The sequence below is a fragment of the Ovis aries genome, chromosome 26 (assembly GCF_016772045.2).
Source record: "Ovis aries strain OAR_USU_Benz2616 breed Rambouillet chromosome 26, ARS-UI_Ramb_v3.0, whole genome shotgun sequence".
NCBI classification, from domain to species: Eukaryota; Metazoa; Chordata; class Mammalia; order Artiodactyla; family Bovidae; genus Ovis; species Ovis aries.
This window is the reverse complement of record NC_056079.1, coordinates 39,320,590-39,341,372: the sequence shown is the minus strand read 5'-3', so window position 1 is coordinate 39,341,372 and position 20,783 is coordinate 39,320,590. Positions and strand designations below refer to the sequence as shown.

The window sequence follows — 20,783 nt, the reverse complement described above, 5'->3', positions numbered from 1 at the left end:
CAGCACAGCCAAAAACAATAAAGGGACTCCTGAGGATTGAAGATAAAAGAGCATAGAGCGTTTCCATCACTGCAAAAATCTCCCCATGCCCCTTTGCAGTCGGTCGCCCTACCTCCAGAAGAGCTTACTGTCACTTTAGATAAGATTTGCCTTTTCTAGAATTTTATACAAATATACCTCTATAGAATGAATGCTCCTTGGTTCCTGAGCTGCGCATGTCTCGTGGCTGCGATGTTGCACCCCTGGTACCACAGGCATCTACTCCCAGCTGGTTTAGGGGGCAGCCCCTTCCGGTTCCTGCGGGCCTCCCTTTCTGCAGGAAAATTCGGAAGAGGACAGTCAGCGGGATCAGCAGCAGCCCCTGGCCCTGCGTCTGTTTTCAGGTGTACCCTGGTCGGGAGCCACCCTCTCCCTAAGCCACTGTTCCTTCTAAATTCCCCTCGCCCTCAGCCATTCTCTCAGCAGGACTTGGCGGCTTGCCTGGTGGCTCAAACCTTTACTCCTGGAAGCCAGCCCTTGGCAGTCCCACCACACACCCTTCTCTCAGACAGCAGTTGCTGCGGGGTCAGAGAGCCTTGGCATCAGGAAGCCTGGGGGCACCAGGAGGCACTCAAGTGGACCACTGGGATTGTGTCCTCATCTCCCCGTCCCACTGCGAAGAAGCACTGCCTCTCATAGCTGGTTGGGGTCAAATCCCACGGCCAGTATGCTGCCTTTCTGGTCCCTGGGGCACCGGGAGGCCAGAGTGTTCTGATTCTAATAAGACACTGGGTGTGTGCCCTGGCCAGAGAGTGTGTCCCCTTTGGAGATCAGAGCTTTAACCCTGCAGAGCTCAGGAAAGCATGCACTTCCTCATCGTGATTAGATCAGTGGGACTGATGGTGAGTGGGTCACTTCTGTTCCCCATGCCCCTTTCTGTACCCAGGGGTTCTTCTTACTGGGGACTTAGCCCCATACAGAATTCCTCATAGCTGAGTTGATAAAGAATTTGCCTGCAATGCAGGAGACCCAGGTTTGATTCCTAGGTCGGGAAGGTCCCCTGTAGAAGGAAACAACAACCCACTCCAGTATTGTTGCCTAGAGAATCCCATGGACAGAGGAGCCTGGTGGGCTACAGTCCATGGGGTCCCAAGAGTCAGACATGAGTTAGCAACTAAAGAGAGAAAGAAAAGTCTTTGATTTAAGCATACGCTGCATCCTGAGGCTGGGCGCCACATCCCTTCAGGAGCTGCCTCTAAGCTGGTGATCCAGGGTCCTTTGGAAGGCAGTTCGGCCTTCTGGGAGGCTGGCTGCTTCCGCAGGCCAGGGTACATTGCACAACCCAGGGGTCCCGTGCCCTTGGCCTCTGCCCACGGCCTGTCTTTGCTGTTCAGTGTCAGAGGAGGTCGTCAGGAGGATGCGAATCACAGAGGTGACCAGATTTCCTTGCCAACTGTGCCATAATGAACTCTCATCGGATCTTCATCCGAGGCCATTTTAAAGTCCTTCTGTCATTTACGGGCATTCGTCATGCTCTGATGCTTTTGCAAAAGTGTTCCTCTAAGAAGAATCTTGAAGCGTTTCTTCAAGGTTTGTGGAAAAGTATAGCTTTCCAAAGGGCTTCCCTGATAGCTCAGTCGGTAAAGAATCCGCCTGCAATGCAGGAGACACCAGTAAAATTCCTGGGTCGGGAAGATCCCCTGGAGTAGGGATAGGCTACCCACTCCAGTATTCTTGGGCTTCCTTTGTGGCTCAGCTGGTAAAGAACCCGCCCGAGACCTGGGTTCGATCCCTGGATTGGGAAGATCCCCTGGAGAAGGGAAAGGCTACCCACTCTGGTATTCTGGCCTGGAGAATTCCATGGACTGTAGAGTCCATGGGGTCCTAAAGAGTAGGACACCACTGATCGGCTTTCACTTTCACTTCACTTCATAGCTTTCTGAGAACTAAGATCACACCACTGAACTGAATACAGAGTCACAGAGTTCCGATGGAAAACTGCTGAGGATGACTACGATTTTTATGACTCTTTATTGGAAATGTTGATTCTTTAGTGTTTTGTTTTCTCCAGATTTAAGAAAACCATTTGTCTTTTAAACTATCAGCAATTTGCTGACTTATACCCTTGGGAGCAAAGATGAAACATTTATCTTTTCCTCCCTACTTGATCTCTCCAGAACTGAGAAAATTTTAGAACGAGTATTCTTATTTTCATGGCAATACAGTTATTTGCATAAATTCAATAAGAATCTGTTCTTGTCAAGGGGCTGAACTGTGGCAGCTGAGGGCTGAAGCCAGCATTGAGCTGGTGGTCCCTCCTGAGCCCTGGCCATTTGCCCTTTGTCCTGAGAGCTGGGCTGTTCTCAAGGGAGTAACCTGGTGGCTTGGACAACAAGGACCCGGAAGTGGATTTTCATAAATAACCCCTGGTGTGGTCAGGATGTATGGAGAGATGTTTGCATCCCCCCTGCAAGAGACTGGGCACCTCACTTGTCTTCCATGTCCCCATTCACGAGGCGCTGACATCCCTGGCGATCAGGAGGCTGATGCTCCAGTCTGGGTACCAGCCCTGGTTACTGGCCTTTAGTAGAATCATAGTAGGTGGGATGCACAGGAACGGCGTCCGCCGCAGCACCAGCATGGGGTGGTGTGTTGCCAGGATCCTGCATTGCCCTTGAAATACAGTGAGTTGGTTAATGCAGCAGCAGCACCTCCTGTTCTAAACAGTGCCCACAGCAGCTGCCAGAGGAGGCCAGGGCCACGCCCAGGAGTTCCCCACCAGCGATCGGTCAGCAGCTGGATTACATCAACTAAGTGAGGGTTCTAAGTATGCCTTGATTTGCGTGGACACTGCTTCTGGCCTAACTCAAGCTTTTCTGCCACCGCATGAACCAGGCCACCACCCTCTGGTGATCAGAGAAGCAGAGAGCCATGAACTGCCTCCTTTGTCAAACAGTGATGGGGGTCATGTGTCAAAGGCTGGGCTGTGAGACTAGCAAAGGAGCATGGTGTTCAAAGGAGGTTCCCTCTGCCCTCAAACCTGCAGGCAGCAGATTAAATCACTAACAGGTCCAACCACCCTGCCTGGGTGGACTGAGACGCTGTCCCAGACTGTATGTACTTGAGTGATCAACCCGCAGGGACTGTTACCCCCTAGGCCAGCCTGGGGGCCCTGCCGAAAATCGCAACCCTGTGAAGTATTGAAGTGTCAGCAGATAGCAGTGCCCAGCTTCTCACTGTGAGTCAATGTGCTGTGCTGCTGGGAGCACCAAGCCCCCACGCCCGGGACAGGTGGTGTCCACGGGAAGCTATAGTGGGACGTCCCACCCAGGTAGGAGGGTTGCTTCCTACTCCGGTGTCCGGGGGAACTGCTCAGTCTCCGCTGGACCCCAGTGGTGCTGCCAGCTGGCTGTGGAAATGCAGTATGCCTGGAGTGGACTGTGCACCCACAGAGAGAGGGGGTCCTGGTCTGGTGGACCCCTCCCTAGTCCATCTCACACCTGACAGGGCTGCCTCCCCCAGCCAGCGTGTGTGGTGTGCTCAACCAGGTCAGGTCCTAAAGCTGCCCAACTCCCCCTCCTCGAGGACAGGCGGGCCTGTTCTCTTTTCCACTGGTGTCATCACCTGGCCACCACCTTCATCCCTCCATTGGCCTGGATGCTATTTTAGCCCATGTAGAAGCCCTCCCCCAGTTCACCCAGCAAGCCTTGAACGATAGCCGGGAAAGCCAGCCCTCCCTATACACCGAAATGCCTCTAGGGAGAAAAGCCATCCTCCGAGTTAAAATGGCCTGGGACGTTCTCAGTGCTTCACAAGGAGGCACCTGTGTGTTTGTTGTCTAAACACGATGTTGCATGTTCACACCTGATGGATCTGTGAGTGTGTCTTTTTTATTAAAGTCACATGGAGACATAAGCGAACACCCTGAGTGATCTACCCCCAGCCAAGGGAACTTTGGTAAATCCGTGGTTTGGGTCATGTGGCTCTTGATGGGGAAATGGTGTTACTTAATTTGGGAATTGTTCTGATCTCTGTTTTCTCTTCATGTGCCTATTGCTGCCGAACAAGCCACAAGCCATCTTGATGCTGGTGAAGTGCCTTGCTGATCTCTCAGAGCCCGTTGTAGGGAGTAAGGGTGTGAGTGGGATTGGAGGAGCCACTGGGGAGGCCTGCAGTGTCGAGGGAGGTTTTATAGAAGATGCAACCTTGGACTGACCCTTGCGCTGGCCCCAGGCAATCGGAGGCTCCTCAGTCCCTCCCCAACCTTGAACTGTACCTTCTGCCTTCCTTTCCCACAGTCCCATTTGCAAGGACGCAGCCTGGAAGGAGAGCAGTGAGGTGTTGGGACCTCCTGGACTGAACACACGACTGAACCGGTTAAGGTCTCTGCATGAACGTGAAGATCTGCTGGGAGGGTGGAGACACCTCCTGGACTGGCCCAAGCCAGTCCTCCTATGTAAGTTCCTTGCTTATTAAGTCTGCCACCTACCTGCCTGGCTTTGGTTCTTTCTTGCCTTCAGTGTTTGGGGGCCAGCTTCAGATTTCCCCCGGGGAACTCCTGAGTGTTTGAGTCAGCACTCAGAAGCTGCGTTGTCAGGGGTCCCATGCCTGTGGACCCGGAGACCGCCGAGCTGGCAGGAAAGGCAAACCCACGCCTGGAATTGGAATCCTCACCTGTGAGGCTGCCTTTTTTTTTTTGGCCATGCTGTGGGATCTTAGTTCTCTGATCAAGGATCAAACCCATGTGCCTTGTGTAGACGGAACAGAGTTTCAACCACTGGACCACTGGGGAAGTCCTGACACCCGTGCGGAGGGGCCACAGGCTCCCCCTTCGCAGCTGGCTGGGAAACGCAGAGGCAGCGGCAGCTGATCCACCTCGGAAAGTGCGAGTCCGCAGTGCAGGGCCGTCTCTGGCCCCATCTCTCGCACGGTGACTTCTTCTGTCACGCACCTCTTATTTAAGTCCTGGGTGGCCAGTGACGATGGCTGACAGCGTCAGCTGACTGAGTCGTTTTGTCTCCTGGGTTGCTTAGTGGATGCACAACCCGCGTGTCATGTGGGTGTTTCTGGTGGGTGTGAAGGTGTGACTCGCAAGTCCATCCTCTCCATGGAGGGTCTGTGTGTGCCTCTGCGTACCTCTACTCCAGATCATCTAGTCTCTGATCTCCCAGGTTTTTTCTTTCCAGACCCCTGACTAAAGCCCAGACCTTTGGCTACTGCCCAGGAATACTGATACAGTCTCACTTCTGTCCAAAGTGAAGGACCAGAGGCGTTGTTAGCAGCACTGCCCAGTGGGGAGTGTCCCCCTCAGTGTCTTTTGAATATGCTCCGTGTTGAAAGATAAACTTAGGCATTTCAAATATTTTAACAGTTTATTTGGACATTTTTTGATTCAAATCAGCCAGCACCAAACTGTGTTGAGGCAGCTTCACCGGCTGGAGCTCAGAGACTGGCTTGTAGGAAGCAAGGCAGGGACTTGCTGGTTGGATACAGCTTAAAGCCCGGCTGGGTGAATGTGATTGGCTGTCCTTAGTTTCACTTTAATAACCTTGAGGCATTTCAGCCTTAGATTTTGGTTTGCTGACTCAGGCTGTCAGGACATTGGGGCCATATCAGTCTAACAGCCTCCTATTTGATTAACACCCTGAATATGGCTTTAATGCAGCTGCCATCTGTTTTCAGCTTGAACTACTGCAAGGAATGTTTAGGAGAGAGAATCGGTGAATTGAAGGATTTGGTAAATGATTCCCCTTGTCTTCCTTCCCAAAGTCTTTGCTTCCCTTCTAATCCTCTGAATTTTCTATTCCCTCCTAGAGTATAAATTCCACCAGAGTAGGATTTATTTTTTATTTTTGGCTGTGCTGCTTGGCATGCGTGATCTTAGTTACCTGACCTGGGATTGAACCTGGGCCAATGGCAGTTGAAGTGCAGATTCCTAACCACTGGACCACCAGGAAAGTCCCCAGAGTAGGGATTTTTGCTGCTAATTCAGCCCTGGGATTTCTTTGGAAGGAACAATGCTAAAGCTGAAACTCCAGTACTTTGGCCACCTCACGCGAAGAGTTGACTCATTGGAAAAGACTCTGATGATGGGAGGGATTGGGGGCAGGAGGAGAAGGGGACGACAGAGGATGAGATGGCTGGATGGCATCACTGACTCGATGGACGTGAGTCTGAGTGAACTCCGGGAGTTGGTGATGGACAGGGAGGCCTGGCGTGCTGTGATTCATGGGGTCACAAAGAGTCGGACCTGACTGAGTGACTGAACTGAACTGAAATGAACTTGCTGCTATGATCCCTGGTGTCTAGAACAGTATCTGGTACAAAGTGTGTTACCAATAAACATTTGTTGAATGAACCAAATGAGTGGATCTCAGAGAATTACTCCATCAACCATAAGACTTGTTAGAGGCACCCATGATTCTTCCCCTGTTTGCTTTCCCGCAGCTCCTCCTTCCAAAACTTAACTTACTGTATTCTCCAAATATCCCCTGCACAGCGCTGCCCTTCACCTCCGCTACAGCTGACAGTCTCCCTGAGTTCCTGCAAGAGGCAAATCTCTGGTCTTCCTGCCTCCACTTTTCACTGCTTCCCAAGCACCATTCATTTTGTTAGGGAATTGTTGATTGAAGCTAAGCGCCTTGCTCAGGCATGATGATGACCTCTTGCTTGAGTTGTCTCCCAGCAGAAGGCCCCGACAAGAAGCACAGTGCTGCTCCTGGGAGGATTCAGAGGGAACAAAAGCAGGGAGAAGATGCCAAACCATAATATGTCCTGCCAACCTCCCAGAATCCTTTGTGCTGGAGTCCATCTTGGCTGAGAGAAGCACTCGCCACCAGGAAGGACCCTGAGTCAGAACTAATATGGGCCAAGCAAGATGACTGGCCAGAGACAACCCAGAACCTAAGCCATCACTATCAAACCTGCAGCTGCGAGCCACGTAGCAGGGCATTCTCCTGGGCGCCCCTACCCTCTCCCAGGTTCTCCTGGGCACCCCTACCCTCTCCCGGGTTCTCCTGGGCGCCCCTACCCTCTCTACCCGGGTGCCCCTTCCCAATAAAATCTCTTGCTTTCTCAGCATGTGTGTCTCCTCAGAAAATTCATTTCTGAGTGTTAGATAGGAGCCCATTCTGGGGCCCTGAAAGGGCCTGCCACCGTTTTAGTCACTGTTGACTGAATTGATCTTTTTCAGATGTAAATCTGTGGCTGCCCACCTGAGAGTGGGTGACGGTAAATATTGGCCCTGCTCTGTCTCACCTCACACTGCTTGCAGCCAAGCCGCACTGTGTTTTCTTCCTCAAGCATATCAGGCTCCTTTCTGCCTCTATCTTTGCTCTGCTCTGTCCTTTTTCATTTTTGTGCAAATTGGCTTCCTCCTGTCATTCAGGTTTCAGCAAAATGCCTCTTCCTGAAGGAGTCTTCCCTGGCACCCAATCGTAAGGAGACCCCCCCATTTCTCTCCATCCCAGAGCAGTTTTTTTTCTTCATATCTCTTATCACTATTAGAAACGATCTCCTTTTAAAAATATTTTTTTCTGAGCTTTTAAATTCCTCTGTTAGAATGTAAACTTTCTGAGAAAAGAAATCTTATTGTTCTTGGGAACAAAAACCATATTCCCAGAATCCAGCCAAGCATGCGGCACACACACGTCAACACACACACACACACCAGTACAAATAGAAAAATGTTAGCGCTGATAGTGACTTAAAATATCTCTGTTTCAGGAAGACAGCAATGAAGAGCGGTTTGTTCATGACCTTGGAAAAACCAAGAGTTGTTTTTACCGTCACCAGTAAGTACAGGGGGTGGAACCCTTGGCTGTAGTTAGCAGAGGCTGTAATGCTTTTCTCTCTCGTTATTTGAGGCTCAGCTTTGATCTCTGGGACCAAGGAGGAAGGGTCATGGGTATGTTGGTAGCTTCTTTAGAATTGCTTGAAAGCAGCGTACCTTGAATTTTAAAAGCCTAATTATGTTGTTTTGAACAAAATGCCTTTACCTTGGGAATCAGCCAGTTTTTTTTTTTTTTTTTTTCTGTAAAGAGCTGGAGAGTTAATATTTTTGGCTTTATGGGCCATATGGTCTCAGTTGCTTCTTCTCAGTTCTGCCCTTCTAGTGCAAAGGCAGCTATAAACAACACTTACGCAAGTGGCCGTGGCAGGGCGTGACCTAGAGCGGGAGTTGGAAATCGGGAGGCAGATTTGGTCAGTGGGCTGTAGTTGCATAATTCCTGCTCTAAGTCTTCAAGGAAGTACATTTTCAGAGATGTTTAGCCAGCTAGTCTTTCTGTGCCAGTAGGGGATCCAGAAACTTTGCAGCATAAATTTAGAAGGCTGGATTTGGGGACTGGAAGAGTAACAATAATTGTAATAGCAATAGCTGACGCGACAGAGGATGAGACGGTTGCATGGCATCGCCGATTCAATGAACATGAACGTGGGCAAACTCCAGGAGATGGTGGGGGACAGGGAAGCCTGGGGTGCTGCAGTCCATGGGGTCTCGGGGCTGGACATGACTTGGTGCCTGAACAACAGACACCGCTTATGTAGTACGTGGGGCAGTACTTCAAGTACTTTTCTTAACGTCTTCTAGTTTCATCCTCCAGTACTCTTGCCTGGGAAATCCAATGGACGGAGGAGCCTGGTGGGCTGCAGTCCATGGGGTCACTAAGAGTCGGACACGACTGAGCGACTTCATTTTCACCTTTCACTTTTCACTTTCATGCATTGGAGAAGGAAATGGCAACCCACTCCCGTGTTCTTGCCTGGAGAATCCCAGGGACAGGGGAGCCTGGTGGGCTGCCGTCTATGGGGTCGCACAGAGTCGGACACGACTGAAGTGACTTAGCAGTAGCAGCAGCAGTTTCATCCTCACGATGTTACTGAACTTGGGTCCACCTGCCTGAGTGCCCAGTTAAAGCCAATCTGCCGACACCAGGCTCTGGGGAAGGAAAGTACAGTCTCTGTTGCAGGGCATCAGACAAGGCACCCAGAGATAGCTAGTTCTCTGGAAGCCCAAACCTCCTATTGGGTTTCAGGAAAGCATTTTTAAAAGTCAGGTGTGGGAGGGGAGTTGCAGTTTTTGTGATCAATCAGCTCATGATTGATGAGCCTCTGATTGCTCATCAACCACCCTCTGATTGCTTTAAATCGTTATTTAAGAAAAAGGAGAAAAAACCCCTCCTTTTTCTCATCCATAAATTGGAGTTGTTACTGGAACAAACTTGGGTCCACTTTCTGCCTCACAGCAAAGCCAATTTACTGACACTGGGTTGTGGTGAAAGGAAAAAAGACAGTGTTTATTGCAGGGCACCTAGCAAGGAGTATGGGCAGCTCATGCTCAAAGGGCCCAGACTTCCTGATGGTCTTCAGGCAAAGGCTTTTAAAGGCAGCCTTTGAGGGGAGGGCTGCAGGGTGCATGACTTTCTTCTGATTGGTTTGTGGAAGGTGACAGGGTGATGTTTCAGGAATCTTAATCATCAGCATTCTGGTTCCAGCCAATCTGGGCTCTTGTGCTTGTGCTCAGCCTATAGTGACCATCCTCCACCTGGGTTGAGGGGAGGTCTTAGTTCCTGGAGAACTACTCAGAGATATGCATCAGTTCAGTTGCTCAGTCTTTGCAACCCCATGGACTGCAGCACGCCAGGCCTCCCAGTCCATCACCAACTCCCAGAGCTTACTAACTCATGTCCATTGAGTCGGTGATGCCATCCAACCATCTCATCCTCTGTTGTCCCCTTCTCCTCCTGCCCTCAGTCTTTCCCGGTGTCAGGATATTTTCCAATGAGTCAGTTCTTTGCATCAGGTGGCCAAAGTATTGGAGTTTCAGCTTCAGCATCAGTCCTTCCAATGAACACCCAGGACTGATCTCCTTTAGGATGGACTGGTTGGATCTCCTTGCAGTCCAAGGGACTCAACAGTCTTCTCTGGCACCGCAGTTCAGAAGCATCAGTATGCATCAGATCGTTGTATATTTTTCTTGAGGAGGAACGCAGGTCTGTTTCATCACTGTACTATTGTCATTCTTTTTCTTCTTTAACTGCTTTCTTTTGTTTCTGGAATCTCATACTTCCCTAATTAGTAACTGCACCTGCCTTTTCTTTGGAGCTTAGGGAAGGTCTAAGAGACTAAAGCCTTTTTCTATAAACAACAAATGGGGACACAGAGGAGCTTTTGTACCCAGGAGGGTCCCACAGGGTGCTGCTTGGTTTCAGAGTCAGTAATATTATCTATGCAACAATGGTTTTGAGCCTCAAATAAAGTTATTATTGTATTAACTGCCTGCTCTATACAGAGAGTGGCTGTTTTGTTGAGAGATGAATGTGGGCTTTTCCATATTAATGAATTCTCTAGGAGCCTGGTTGCTAAGTTCAGAAAATTCAATTGATTTGGATTTTATTATCTCATATTTCTATATCTATATAGGTTTATTAATACTATTATTATTACAGTTACTATTATAGTGTCATCCATGTGACCTGTTATTAAATAGGAGAAACGCTTTGTCAAGGTAAAAATCACCATATCCAGATATTAATTCCCCTAAAATAAGCAGTGTAAACCATAAAGCATTAACAAAGAACCTTAAGACATTCCTTCTGCAGAGATGAAAGATTAGAAAGCTGCCGCTCTTGGCTGGCTCAGGCCCACCCCTTCCTAGAGCAGCGGGGGATGAGATGACCTCTCAAGGTTCCTTGTAGCTTTTGGTTTTGTTTTCTGATGTCTGTTTAAAGATTATGCTAATACTGCCGATGTAAAATCCTTTGTACACAGTGATGCTTAAAAATACTGGCTCCTGACCTGAATCTATCCCTGCCTAGTTAAAATTGTATGCTGGAGATTAACAGGACTCAAATACTCATGTTTTATACAAGCCACTGGGTCTTTTTCTTATCCTCTAAAAGATTTCTTGTTACTGTTATATTTTGGGCTAAAGCAGAAAGGAGAAGGTTGATAAAAAATGCATTCAGATACAGAAGGATTTAACTAAGCTTGATTTTTATATTGTGGGTGAGAAAAGGGAATGAATAATAATGTAGAATAAAAGACCCAGGAGGTGACCCCCCAGAAAGATGTCACCAGAGCAGCTTATTAACTAGGAAAGAGGCTTTGTAGCTGAGAATAAAGTTCCCAGATTGGTAAGCTGCATGGATCCAATAAGTAACTTATCTAAAATTTTGGGAGAATAGGCTTTGGAGCCAGTGTAGGAGGGTTCAGACACTAGTAGTTCTGACCTCTAATGGGCTTTGTGTTCTTGGCAATGTACCTTGTGCTTCTCATCTATAAAATGGGAATAATGATAGAACCTCAGGGTTGTTGGGAAGATTAAAGAGGTAATAAATGTAAAGTGGTTAGCATGGTGCCTGGAATATGTGTTCAATAATAGCAATTAATTAAAAATCACATGTTCTATTGTGCTTTATTTTGTTTCCTTTTTGTTTTGCTTCTTTCCTTTTTTTCTTTTCTGCTGCACCATGCGGCTTGTGGGATCTTATCCCAGGGATCAGATCTGAGCCCCACTGCAGTGGAAGCGTGGAGGCTTAACCACTGGACCATCACGGTAGTCCTTCTGTACATTTTATGATGGAAAAATTAAAATGTTTTCAAAATATTCAGAGAGAAATATAATAACACCCCTGTATTCATCAGCAGTTACCCATTTACGAACAATCTTGTCTTACCCAATGCCCATTCACTTCTCTTACTTCTTCTTGATTATTTTGAAACAGATTACACTCATACACTTTACTTTGAAATATTCCAGTATGTATCTCTAAAATAAAGGTAGCAGCACACAGTGGCAGAGTTCAGAATATGTCATTGAGACATAAATATTATTTTGAAATGAAGTCATTTGAGAATAAACTTCTTTTTCCCCTGAACTCTTTTTATCTGCCTAAGAGCAGAGACCCTTGGAAGAACTCAATGGTGTTAAAATTTCCAGGAATGTATAACCAGGGAAGATGGACCCATCACTCATATGAGAAGCTGGAGCCACATCTACACAGACATTGTCCCAAAACCGTACCCGTCATCTGTTCTTAAAGTCATTTATCTTTCCTAAAAGTCACTTGTTTTCCCAGAAGTGCCCTTTCTTCCCTCTTCTTCCCCTATTAAGGTTCATCAGTCCCAGACTCTAAAGATAAGACACCTTTTGGAATCATGTTCCTTTTTGCTTTGCTCCTTTCTTCCTTTATTTCTGGCTCCGCCTTGCAGGCTCCTGCCCATTCTGATAACCTTGAGATATATCTGGATCTGTCTGCGTTCTGTCCTCTCCCAGGTTCTGCCGCCCCGGCCCACGCCACTGCCCTCTCCTGTCCATGTCGCTGTAGCGGCCCTTGTAGTAAGTCTCCCTGATTCTCTCCTTGAGTCCCTGCCACCTGTTCTCAAATCCAGCAGCCAGAATAACCCTTATAAAACCTAAGCCATTTACACAAATCCATTGCTCAAACCCTTTCAGAGTAAGTATTGAAGTCCTTACAATGATTCAAAAGCTTCTAAATAATCTACTCCACTTCACCTCACTCTGCTGCTGCTGCTGCAAGCCGCTTCAGCTGTGTCCGACTCTGTGCGACCCCATAGACGGCAGCCCACCAGGCTGCCCCGTCCCTGGGAGTCTCCAGGCAAGAACACTGGAGTGGGTTGCCCTTTCCTTCTCCAATGCATGAAAGTGAAAAGTGAAAGTGAAGTCACTCAGTCACGTCCGACTCTTCATGACCTCAAGGACTGCAGCCCACCAGGCTCCTCTGTCCACACTCCAGCCTTATTTTAGTGCTTGGCAGATCTTTATTATTATTTTAAATTAATTTTTATTGGAATATAATTGATTTACACTGTTGTGTTAGTTTCAGGTGTACAACAAAGTGAAACACTTATCCGTATACATATATCCACTCTTCTGTAGATTCTTTTCCTGTGTAGGGTATTGCTGATTATTGAGTAGAGTTCCCTCTGCTATACAGGAGGTCCTTGTTTTTTTTCTGTTTTACATATAGCAGTGTGTATATGTCAATCCCAAATTCTAATTTATGCCCTTTCCTCTTCCCCCTCGGTATCATAAGTTTGTTTTCTATATATCTGTGACTCCATTTCTGTTATGTAAATAAGTTCATTTGTGCCGTATTTTTAGATTCCACATGTAAGCCATATTATATGATATTTGTTTTTCTCTTTCTGACTTACTTCACTTAGTATGATAACCTCCAGGTCCGTCCATATTGCTGCAAATGGCATTATTTCTTTCTTACGGTTGAGCAGTGTTCCATTGTATATATGTACCATATCTTCTTGGTCCTTTATCCTGTTGATGGTGGCTCAGATGGTAAAGAATCTACCTGCAATGCAGGAGAGCAGGGTTCAATCCCTGGGATGGGAAGACCCCCTGGGGAGGAGAATGGCTACCCTCTCTAGCATTCTTGCTCGGGAAATCCCATGGACAGAGGAGCCTGGCAGGCTGCAGTCCATAGGGTTGCAAAGAGTCAGACACAACTGAGCAACTAACACTTTCCCTTTTTTCCCCAGTATTCCACTGTGTGTATGTACCACACTCCTTCACCTATTCACATGTCTTCAGACGCTTAGGTTGCTTCCTTCGCCGGTTTTTGAATGTGCCTGTCATTTCCCTTCACAGGGCCTTTGCTCTGGCTGTTCTTTTTGCCTGTGGCGCTCTTCTCCCAGACTCCCACATGACCAATTCTCTTACCTTCTTCAAGCCTTTGCTCAAATGCCACCTTCTCTGGAACCTGCAGCCTAACCGCTCAAATACTGCACTCTACCTCCTGCCCCCACACTACTGATCATTCTCACCCTGCTTCTCTTTTTAATCTTCTAAGGTATTTAGTTCCCTGCTCACATACTTATAATTTACTTGTCCGTTGCTTACATATTTGTTCCTCCCAAAGGTAAGTTTCCTGATGGTAGGTCTTCTGTTTGTTCACTGAAGCATCCCATGCATCTTGGTCAATGTCTGGTACAGAGAAAGTGCCTCAAAGACACTTGCTGGACGGATGGCTGAATTTCTGTCAGTTATCCCTATAAAGAGAACGTGAGTGCATCCCATGAGCCAAAGGACCTCTGGCTCAAGTGACCATCTGCTCCCCATTTTTTTTTTTTGCTCTTCTTCCTCTTGGCAATTCGTCTGTGTGCCTGGCACTGTATTAAATGTTTTCCAGTATTGTCTCATTTAATCCTTCAAACAACCCTTAAGAAAATAGGTGCTAATAGCATCCGTCTTCAGATGATGAAAATCAAGCTTAGGAAACCTTAGCTCCTGGCCAAACATGCAGAATGAGAACTGGAAACAAAATCCAAGAGACACCTAAGTCACTGCTTTAAACCACTAAGTCATTCCTTCCCTGGTGGGTGGAATTGCTCTAAGTTCAGTCATTTATGGCAATTTCTCCATTTGTTCATTGAGTAGACATTTATCCAGCACCAACAATGTCAGGTCCTTAGGACACATCAGTGGACCAAACAAGAATCCTTGCCCTCTGAACTTTCATTTCATCGACCTCTTTCAAAGCTCTGATTCAGGGCTAATGTGGAGAGAGTCAGGCAGTGTCCTAGGGTCTGTGGGTCTTAGGTCATAGAGGACATCCTTCATATAAAATCATTCTTCTTATGTGGTGTATATAGACAATGGAATACTTCTCAGCCATCAAAAGGAATGAACTACTGTTATATGCAGCAACATGGATGGACCTAGAGATTGTCATACTAAATGAAATAAGACAGACAGAGAAAGACAAATATATGCTCTCCTTTATATGTGGAATCTAACATATGGCACAAGTAAACGTATCTACAGAACAGAAACAGACTCACAGACATAGAGAAGAGACTTATGGTGGGCAAGGGGCAGGGAAGAGGGGAAAGGATGGAATGGCTTAGCAGATATAAACCATTATACATAAAATGGATAAACAAGGTCTTAGTATATAGCACGGGGAGCTATATCCAATATCCTGTGATAAGCCATAATGGAGAAGAATACGAAAAAGGATGTTTATGATCACATGATAATTGAGTCACTTTGCTTACAGGGGCTTCCCTGGTGGCGCATATGGTAAAGAATCTGCCTGCAACGCAGGAGACCAGGGTTCAATCCCTGGGTCAGGAAGATCCCCTGGAGAAGAGACAGGCAACCCACTCTAGTATTCTTGCCTGGGAAATCCCATGGACAGAGAAGCCTGGTGGGCTACAGTCCACGGGGTCACAAAGAGTCAGAGGCAACTGAGCAACTAACACTTGCTGTACAGAAGAAATTGACGCAACATTGTAAATCAACTACACTTCAGTGAAACTGAAAAATATCATTCTTCTTCACCCAAACTTGTTTTGACAGCCCATCTGAAGTACCTGGATTAATGCCACCTTTGGTGAGATTTGAAAGGCCTTTAAGTACTTTCCTAAAAATGTTTAGGTTGGCCCCCATTTTACAGATGAGAAAACCAAGGCTTAGATGACTTTGTGACATTCTGAAAGTCAGTTAGTAAATGGCAGAGGCAAGATTTCTGGCTTCAGACTTTATGCTCATGATACTTAGTTAACACTAGAGCGTCACCTGGTGTGCTGAGCGGGACAGGGTGGGGATGATGGGGGTGAGGGGTGTTCTGCCTGGTAGATAAGAGGAGAATTGGACAAGAAAAGGAAGGGATCCTGGAGGCCCAGACTTGCCCAAATGTTTTTCTGCTCTGGGGTAACAGGGCCGTGTTTGATTACCAGGGGCAGGTCAGTCCTTTGGCGGGGTGGGGGACAATGAGAAGAGGTAGGGCAAGGGTGATGTTGGGAGCCCTACAGGCTGGACTCTTTGTTTGGAAGCATCTGGATATCTTTTCTCAAACTGACTTCTGGAGGGCACAGCCTCAGAGGCACCGGAGCTGGGGCTGGAGAAAGTCACTTGAGCTGGGCCGTAGCCTTCCACCTCACCTGCTGGATGGACTCAGCCTGACTCAGGATGTGGCAGGTAATGTCTCCACCTGGTTGAGATGGGAAATGTCTAAAGAGCAAGGATCCTGTTCATTTCCTTTCTGTTCTTCCTGTCCACATGGGAGAGGAAGTGAGATGTAATAGAGAACAGGCTTTGGATTAAAAAAAGTGGCTCTGCCATTTACCACCCAAATTATTTGTTTCCTGTCTATAAGAAGGAGGTAAGGCACCCACTCCAGTGTTCTTGCCTGGAGAATCCCAGGGACAGGGGAGCCTGGAGGGCTGCTGTCTCTGGGGTCGCACAGAGTCAGACACGACTGAAGCGACTTAGCAGCAGCAGCAAGGCGCCAACAGTACTTATAAATAGTCATTCATTTTTGGAGCATTTATTGGCATCTTTTATACATAAAGAAGTATACATGATAAGGATTAAGGATTCGATAGTTTAAAGTTTCTGGCATATACTTGCTGTTGAATAAATAGTAGCAATTATTATTGTTATTATAATTACTGGTATACATGAGTGAATCAGCAGTGAGTCTTCTGGAATGGTAGATATCACATCAGCATTCCAACTAACTAACTAGAAGCCCCAGCCTAGTGTCTTTGTGAAGCCTTATCTGCTGGGAATGATCCTTTTCCTGTCTAACTGGAAGTACTATGTCTTTCTGCAATGGCTATGTGACTTCTGACAACCCTGGTCGACTGTATCCCAAAAGGAAATTAAGCTTCTTGCCCTGAATATCTTTCTGTTTCATGATGCTTAATAGGGATTTGCTAATAAGAGTCAGTCAGTAGAAAATAAGAAATTTTAATTAGGATGCTCTTTAGCTGTTCCTTGCAAATAATGGAGCTATAATCTTACTCAAGGTTCTTGGGAAAGCAATTCTCATTTCAATTCTTACAAGTAATTATTATTTAGTGTTTATAACACTTTGTATTTCCTTAAATTTTTCAATTATCTTTTCCATTATTCTTTAGGGGAAAAAAAATCTCCAGAAAATAAAACCTTTGAGGCATCTTAACATACTAGTCTCTGTTTCACAGATGGGGGAAAATGGGACAGATCTTTAACAAACCCCAGTGTATCCTGTTATGCTTATGAAAACGATAGAAAGTTCTCTCTTAATGATTAGTCACAAGCAACACTTACCATTAAAACAAGAAGTACATGCGCGCACACACACATACACACACAGAGATGGAAAAGATGCTGTTGCGTTAATGCTTGCAATGTTCAGTGAGCAAAAACAACTCTGTATGACTTCTTTCCAGAAAATTCATGTGTTGGATAAACCCAGATTAAAGATGGTGATTTCATCACCTCTTTGTTAGTTTCTTGCCTTCAGAATTCCTGTTTTCCTCCTTGTCTTCTTCATTTCTTCTATTATTTTTTTAAATAAAAAAGTGAAAGTGAAAAGTGAAAGTCAAGTCGCTCACTCATGTCCGACTCTTTGCAGCCCCGTGGAAAGTGGCAGATTTAATAATGGTGAGTCTTTTCATGAAGGTGGTGAATGCAAACTCTTCCACTGAGAATGGATGGACAAGGTCCTACTGTAGCACACAGGGACCCATATCCAGTCTCTTGGGATAAACCAAAACGGAAAAGAATATTAAAAGAACAATGTTTATATGTGTATAACCAAGCCACTTTGTTATACAGCAGAGATTGGCGCAACATCATAAATCGACTTCATCTACTCAGTTCAGTTTGTCAATAACTCAGTCAATTTCAGTTTCACACAACTACAAACGTTTGTTTTTGGCTCCTACACTCTGGGTGATCTGGGCTGGTCTGCTCCATGCTAAAGGGGCAGTGTCTACCCAGGGTATGCTTCTTTCACGGCAAAGACTCAAGCACGATAGTATAAGCGTAATGCATAAGCACATATTCAGTCTTTGCTGGTGGCTCTTCTCATCAGCCAAAGCCAGGCACCCTGCCATCCCAAAGCTTAGGGGCAGGGAAGCTTGCTCTGTCCATCAGGGGGCCAGAGCATGGGTTTGGATGTGTTACTGGTGCGAGTGGAGAGGTGGTAAAGCCCTGCAGACAGGCAGTGTCTTCCTCGTCCCCTCTTGCCCTAACTCTTCTGACTTGCCTTTAGAGCGTTAACAGCAACTGAGCAACTGCAAGGCAGGGTCACAGTAAGATAAAGTCTCAGGAAGGACAGCCGCCCAAGGATGTGCCAGGTCAAAATGTAATACCTAAGGAGGCTAGCTGGGGTTTCCCAGGGATGTTAGACTTACGGCCAAGACACTTCCATAATTTTCTATCCCTGTATTGTAGCCCTTTGCCAGTGACTCTGAGGATCTTCTCTTCTGAAGGTAGGGTCCGTTTCCCTGTCTCTGGAATCTGGGTTGGCTGGTGGCTTGCTTCGGCCAATCCCAGTCATCATGGGCTTGGCATGCTTCTGTTCTCACCTTGCCACCAGCACGAGAACGAGCCCAGGCTAGCGGGCTGAAAGATGAGGAGACCAGGGGGAGCAGAGTCTCTGCTGAAGCCAACACTGGTCAGCCAGGGCACAGCCGGCCTGCCAGCTGGCGGCAGACAGGAGTGTGCTCAGATCCACAGACTGCGCAACTGCCCCGTACCCGGGGGGGAATGATACATGGATGCTGGTTTTTAATTGAAGGTTTTTAATTGTTGTTTACAATGTGTTAGTTTCTGCTGTACAGCAAAGTGATTCAGATATACATATATTCTTTATATATATAGTTATATATATATATAAAACTATATATATTCTTTTTTTGGGGGGTCGTCTTTTCCATGATGGTTTATCATAGGATACTGAATATAGTTCTCTGTGCTCTACAATAGGACTTTGTTGTTACGGCTGCTGTTTTAAGTTTTGGGCATCAAGTTTTGGGTGGCATGTTAGGCAGAAGACTAACTTAAACACCCTGGATCGTCTCATCTTGGACTACCTGATACCACACCATCACTTTCCCAGGTCCTCCACATTCTTGGGACGAATAGGAGATGATAAAACATTTGCTGTTTTGTTGGTGCCTTTTCTCATTGCCCAAAACTGCACCCCCACAGTTCACGAGATTTTTTCGTGCCTGACATTTACACAGTTAGCTTATATAGTGGAGAAGGCAATGGCAACCACTCCAGTAATTTTGCCTGGAAAATCCCATGGACAGAGGAGCCTGGTAGGCTGCACTCCATGGGGTCGCTAGGAGTTGGACAGGACTGAGCAACTTCTCTTTCACTTTTCACTTTCATGCATTGGAGAAGGAAATGGCAACCCACTCCAGTGTTCTTGTCTGGAGAGTCCCAGGGACGGGGGAGCCTGGTGGGCTGCCGTCTCTGGGGCCGCACAGAGTCGGACACGACTGAAGCGACTTAGCAGCAGCAGCAGCAGCAGCAGCAGCTTATATAGTGGGTAGCTATTTCTTTAGAAAGATTCTAGGATAAAAATAGGTTTTGGAGAATGTGGTTACTGATACAATACAATGGAAAGGAAAGCTTACAGTGTTTTCTGTTCAAGCTGTCCGATGGATTCTGATTTCTGTAACAATGATAATTAATTGTAGCTGGGTAGAAAATCCATTCTCTTTATGGAATCAGTGAACTGTAGAGGAGTTTGTCAGTAACCGTTGTCTGGAATTTTAGTCTCCATATAGGAGATACAATAATTTTGCCACGATAGCTAACATACAGCGACACCAATCCAAGACAGAGAAGCCTGTTATGCACTATTTGTGTATTTCTAGAAATATGCGATACTGGGATTGAGGTCAAATAGGTAAGGGGCCTGATAGCAAAGCTCTACTTTTCTCTTCCCTATTTTATATCAGCATGTCGACTTAAAGGAAATGCACAACGTAAGAGTTGTGAGTTGAGTTTCACTGGGGGCAAAAAGAAGACTATGGCCCAGGAGAGAGCAGCTCAGATAGCCTGAGAAACTGCTCCACAGAGGCAGGGGGGAAGAGCAGTACACGTGTGAGTTTGGGGAAGCGGGGGTACATGCAATGAAACACATACTTTTTTTGCGGAAGGTCTCTGCTAGCCCTCAGAAGCAGACGTCACCATGAAGGACTTTGGTGCTTTTCTAGATGAGAGGAGATGCAAGAATTGGGCTCCCAAAATCTTCTGAAAATATCTAACTCTCTGAAGGCCTGTTCCGCCCATTTTCCCCAGAGCACCGATCGCCTCATTTCTGCTCTCCACCTTGAGCTCCTTTCAGAGGGTGTTGAAGGTCAGTGGCTTTGACTGCATGACTGCAGCGGCTCATGATTTAATCCTTGTAAATCCTTGCAAATCAGAGGGAGATGGCAAGTGCCAATTTGTAGTTGACAAGCCCTGAAATACAATAGAAAGAGAAAAACGTGAAGATGTGAGTGTGGCAGACTTTTGCAGTTATCAAACATAATTAAGGCCATGATCTTTGGGATTTGAGGAAATTATCAGTCTATGAAGCTATCAGGGGAACTTTCCATCTTTGCAGTTAACCTACAATTCCACTGTGGATTTTCTGTGGTTTAGTGTTTTGTTATCAATGTTTTTCTGCTCATAGCTGAATGCTACTAGACTACCCTTCACTTTTGTGGGTGTGTTTCATTAGTTAATTTTTTGGTATACTATTGTTATTGGATTAGAGGCTGGTTTTAATTAGCCTGTCCAAAGAATGGGGACTGCGTCGCAAGTGAAATCTATGCTAAGCAAGAGATACAGCAGGATGTCTCACACTGTTTCAATTTACACTGATAAATCTATTAATCTACTTGGAAAAGTTTTCTCAGATGTGGTGGACTTGTACTGTTCCATTCACAGTTCACCTCTGATCCCTCCTGGAGGGCAGAGTTGTTATTTTTCTTTGTGGTCTCAGAGTCTAGCATAGATAAGCACTGAATAAATGCATCAGTCATTTTGG

At 46.4% G+C, this 20,783-nt stretch overlaps 1 long non-coding RNA gene across 3 annotated transcripts; it reads left to right on the top strand.

The window, feature by feature from the left end:
• The first annotated feature begins 4,000 nt into the window (after nucleotides 1-4,000).
• On the top strand, nucleotides 4,001-17,329 carry LOC106991954 (uncharacterized). Of its 3 annotated transcripts, none has more exons than XR_001436791.3 (4): nucleotides 4,001-4,068; nucleotides 4,278-4,435; nucleotides 7,705-7,772; nucleotides 15,018-17,329. It is a non-coding gene; the product is annotated as an uncharacterized LOC106991954 (long non-coding RNA). The 3 variants fall into 3 exon arrangements; XR_001436792.3 differs by having other exon boundaries at nucleotides 4,002-4,108; XR_003587160.2 differs by having other exon boundaries at nucleotides 4,044-4,116.
• Nucleotides 17,330-20,783: the final 3,454 nt, after the last annotated feature.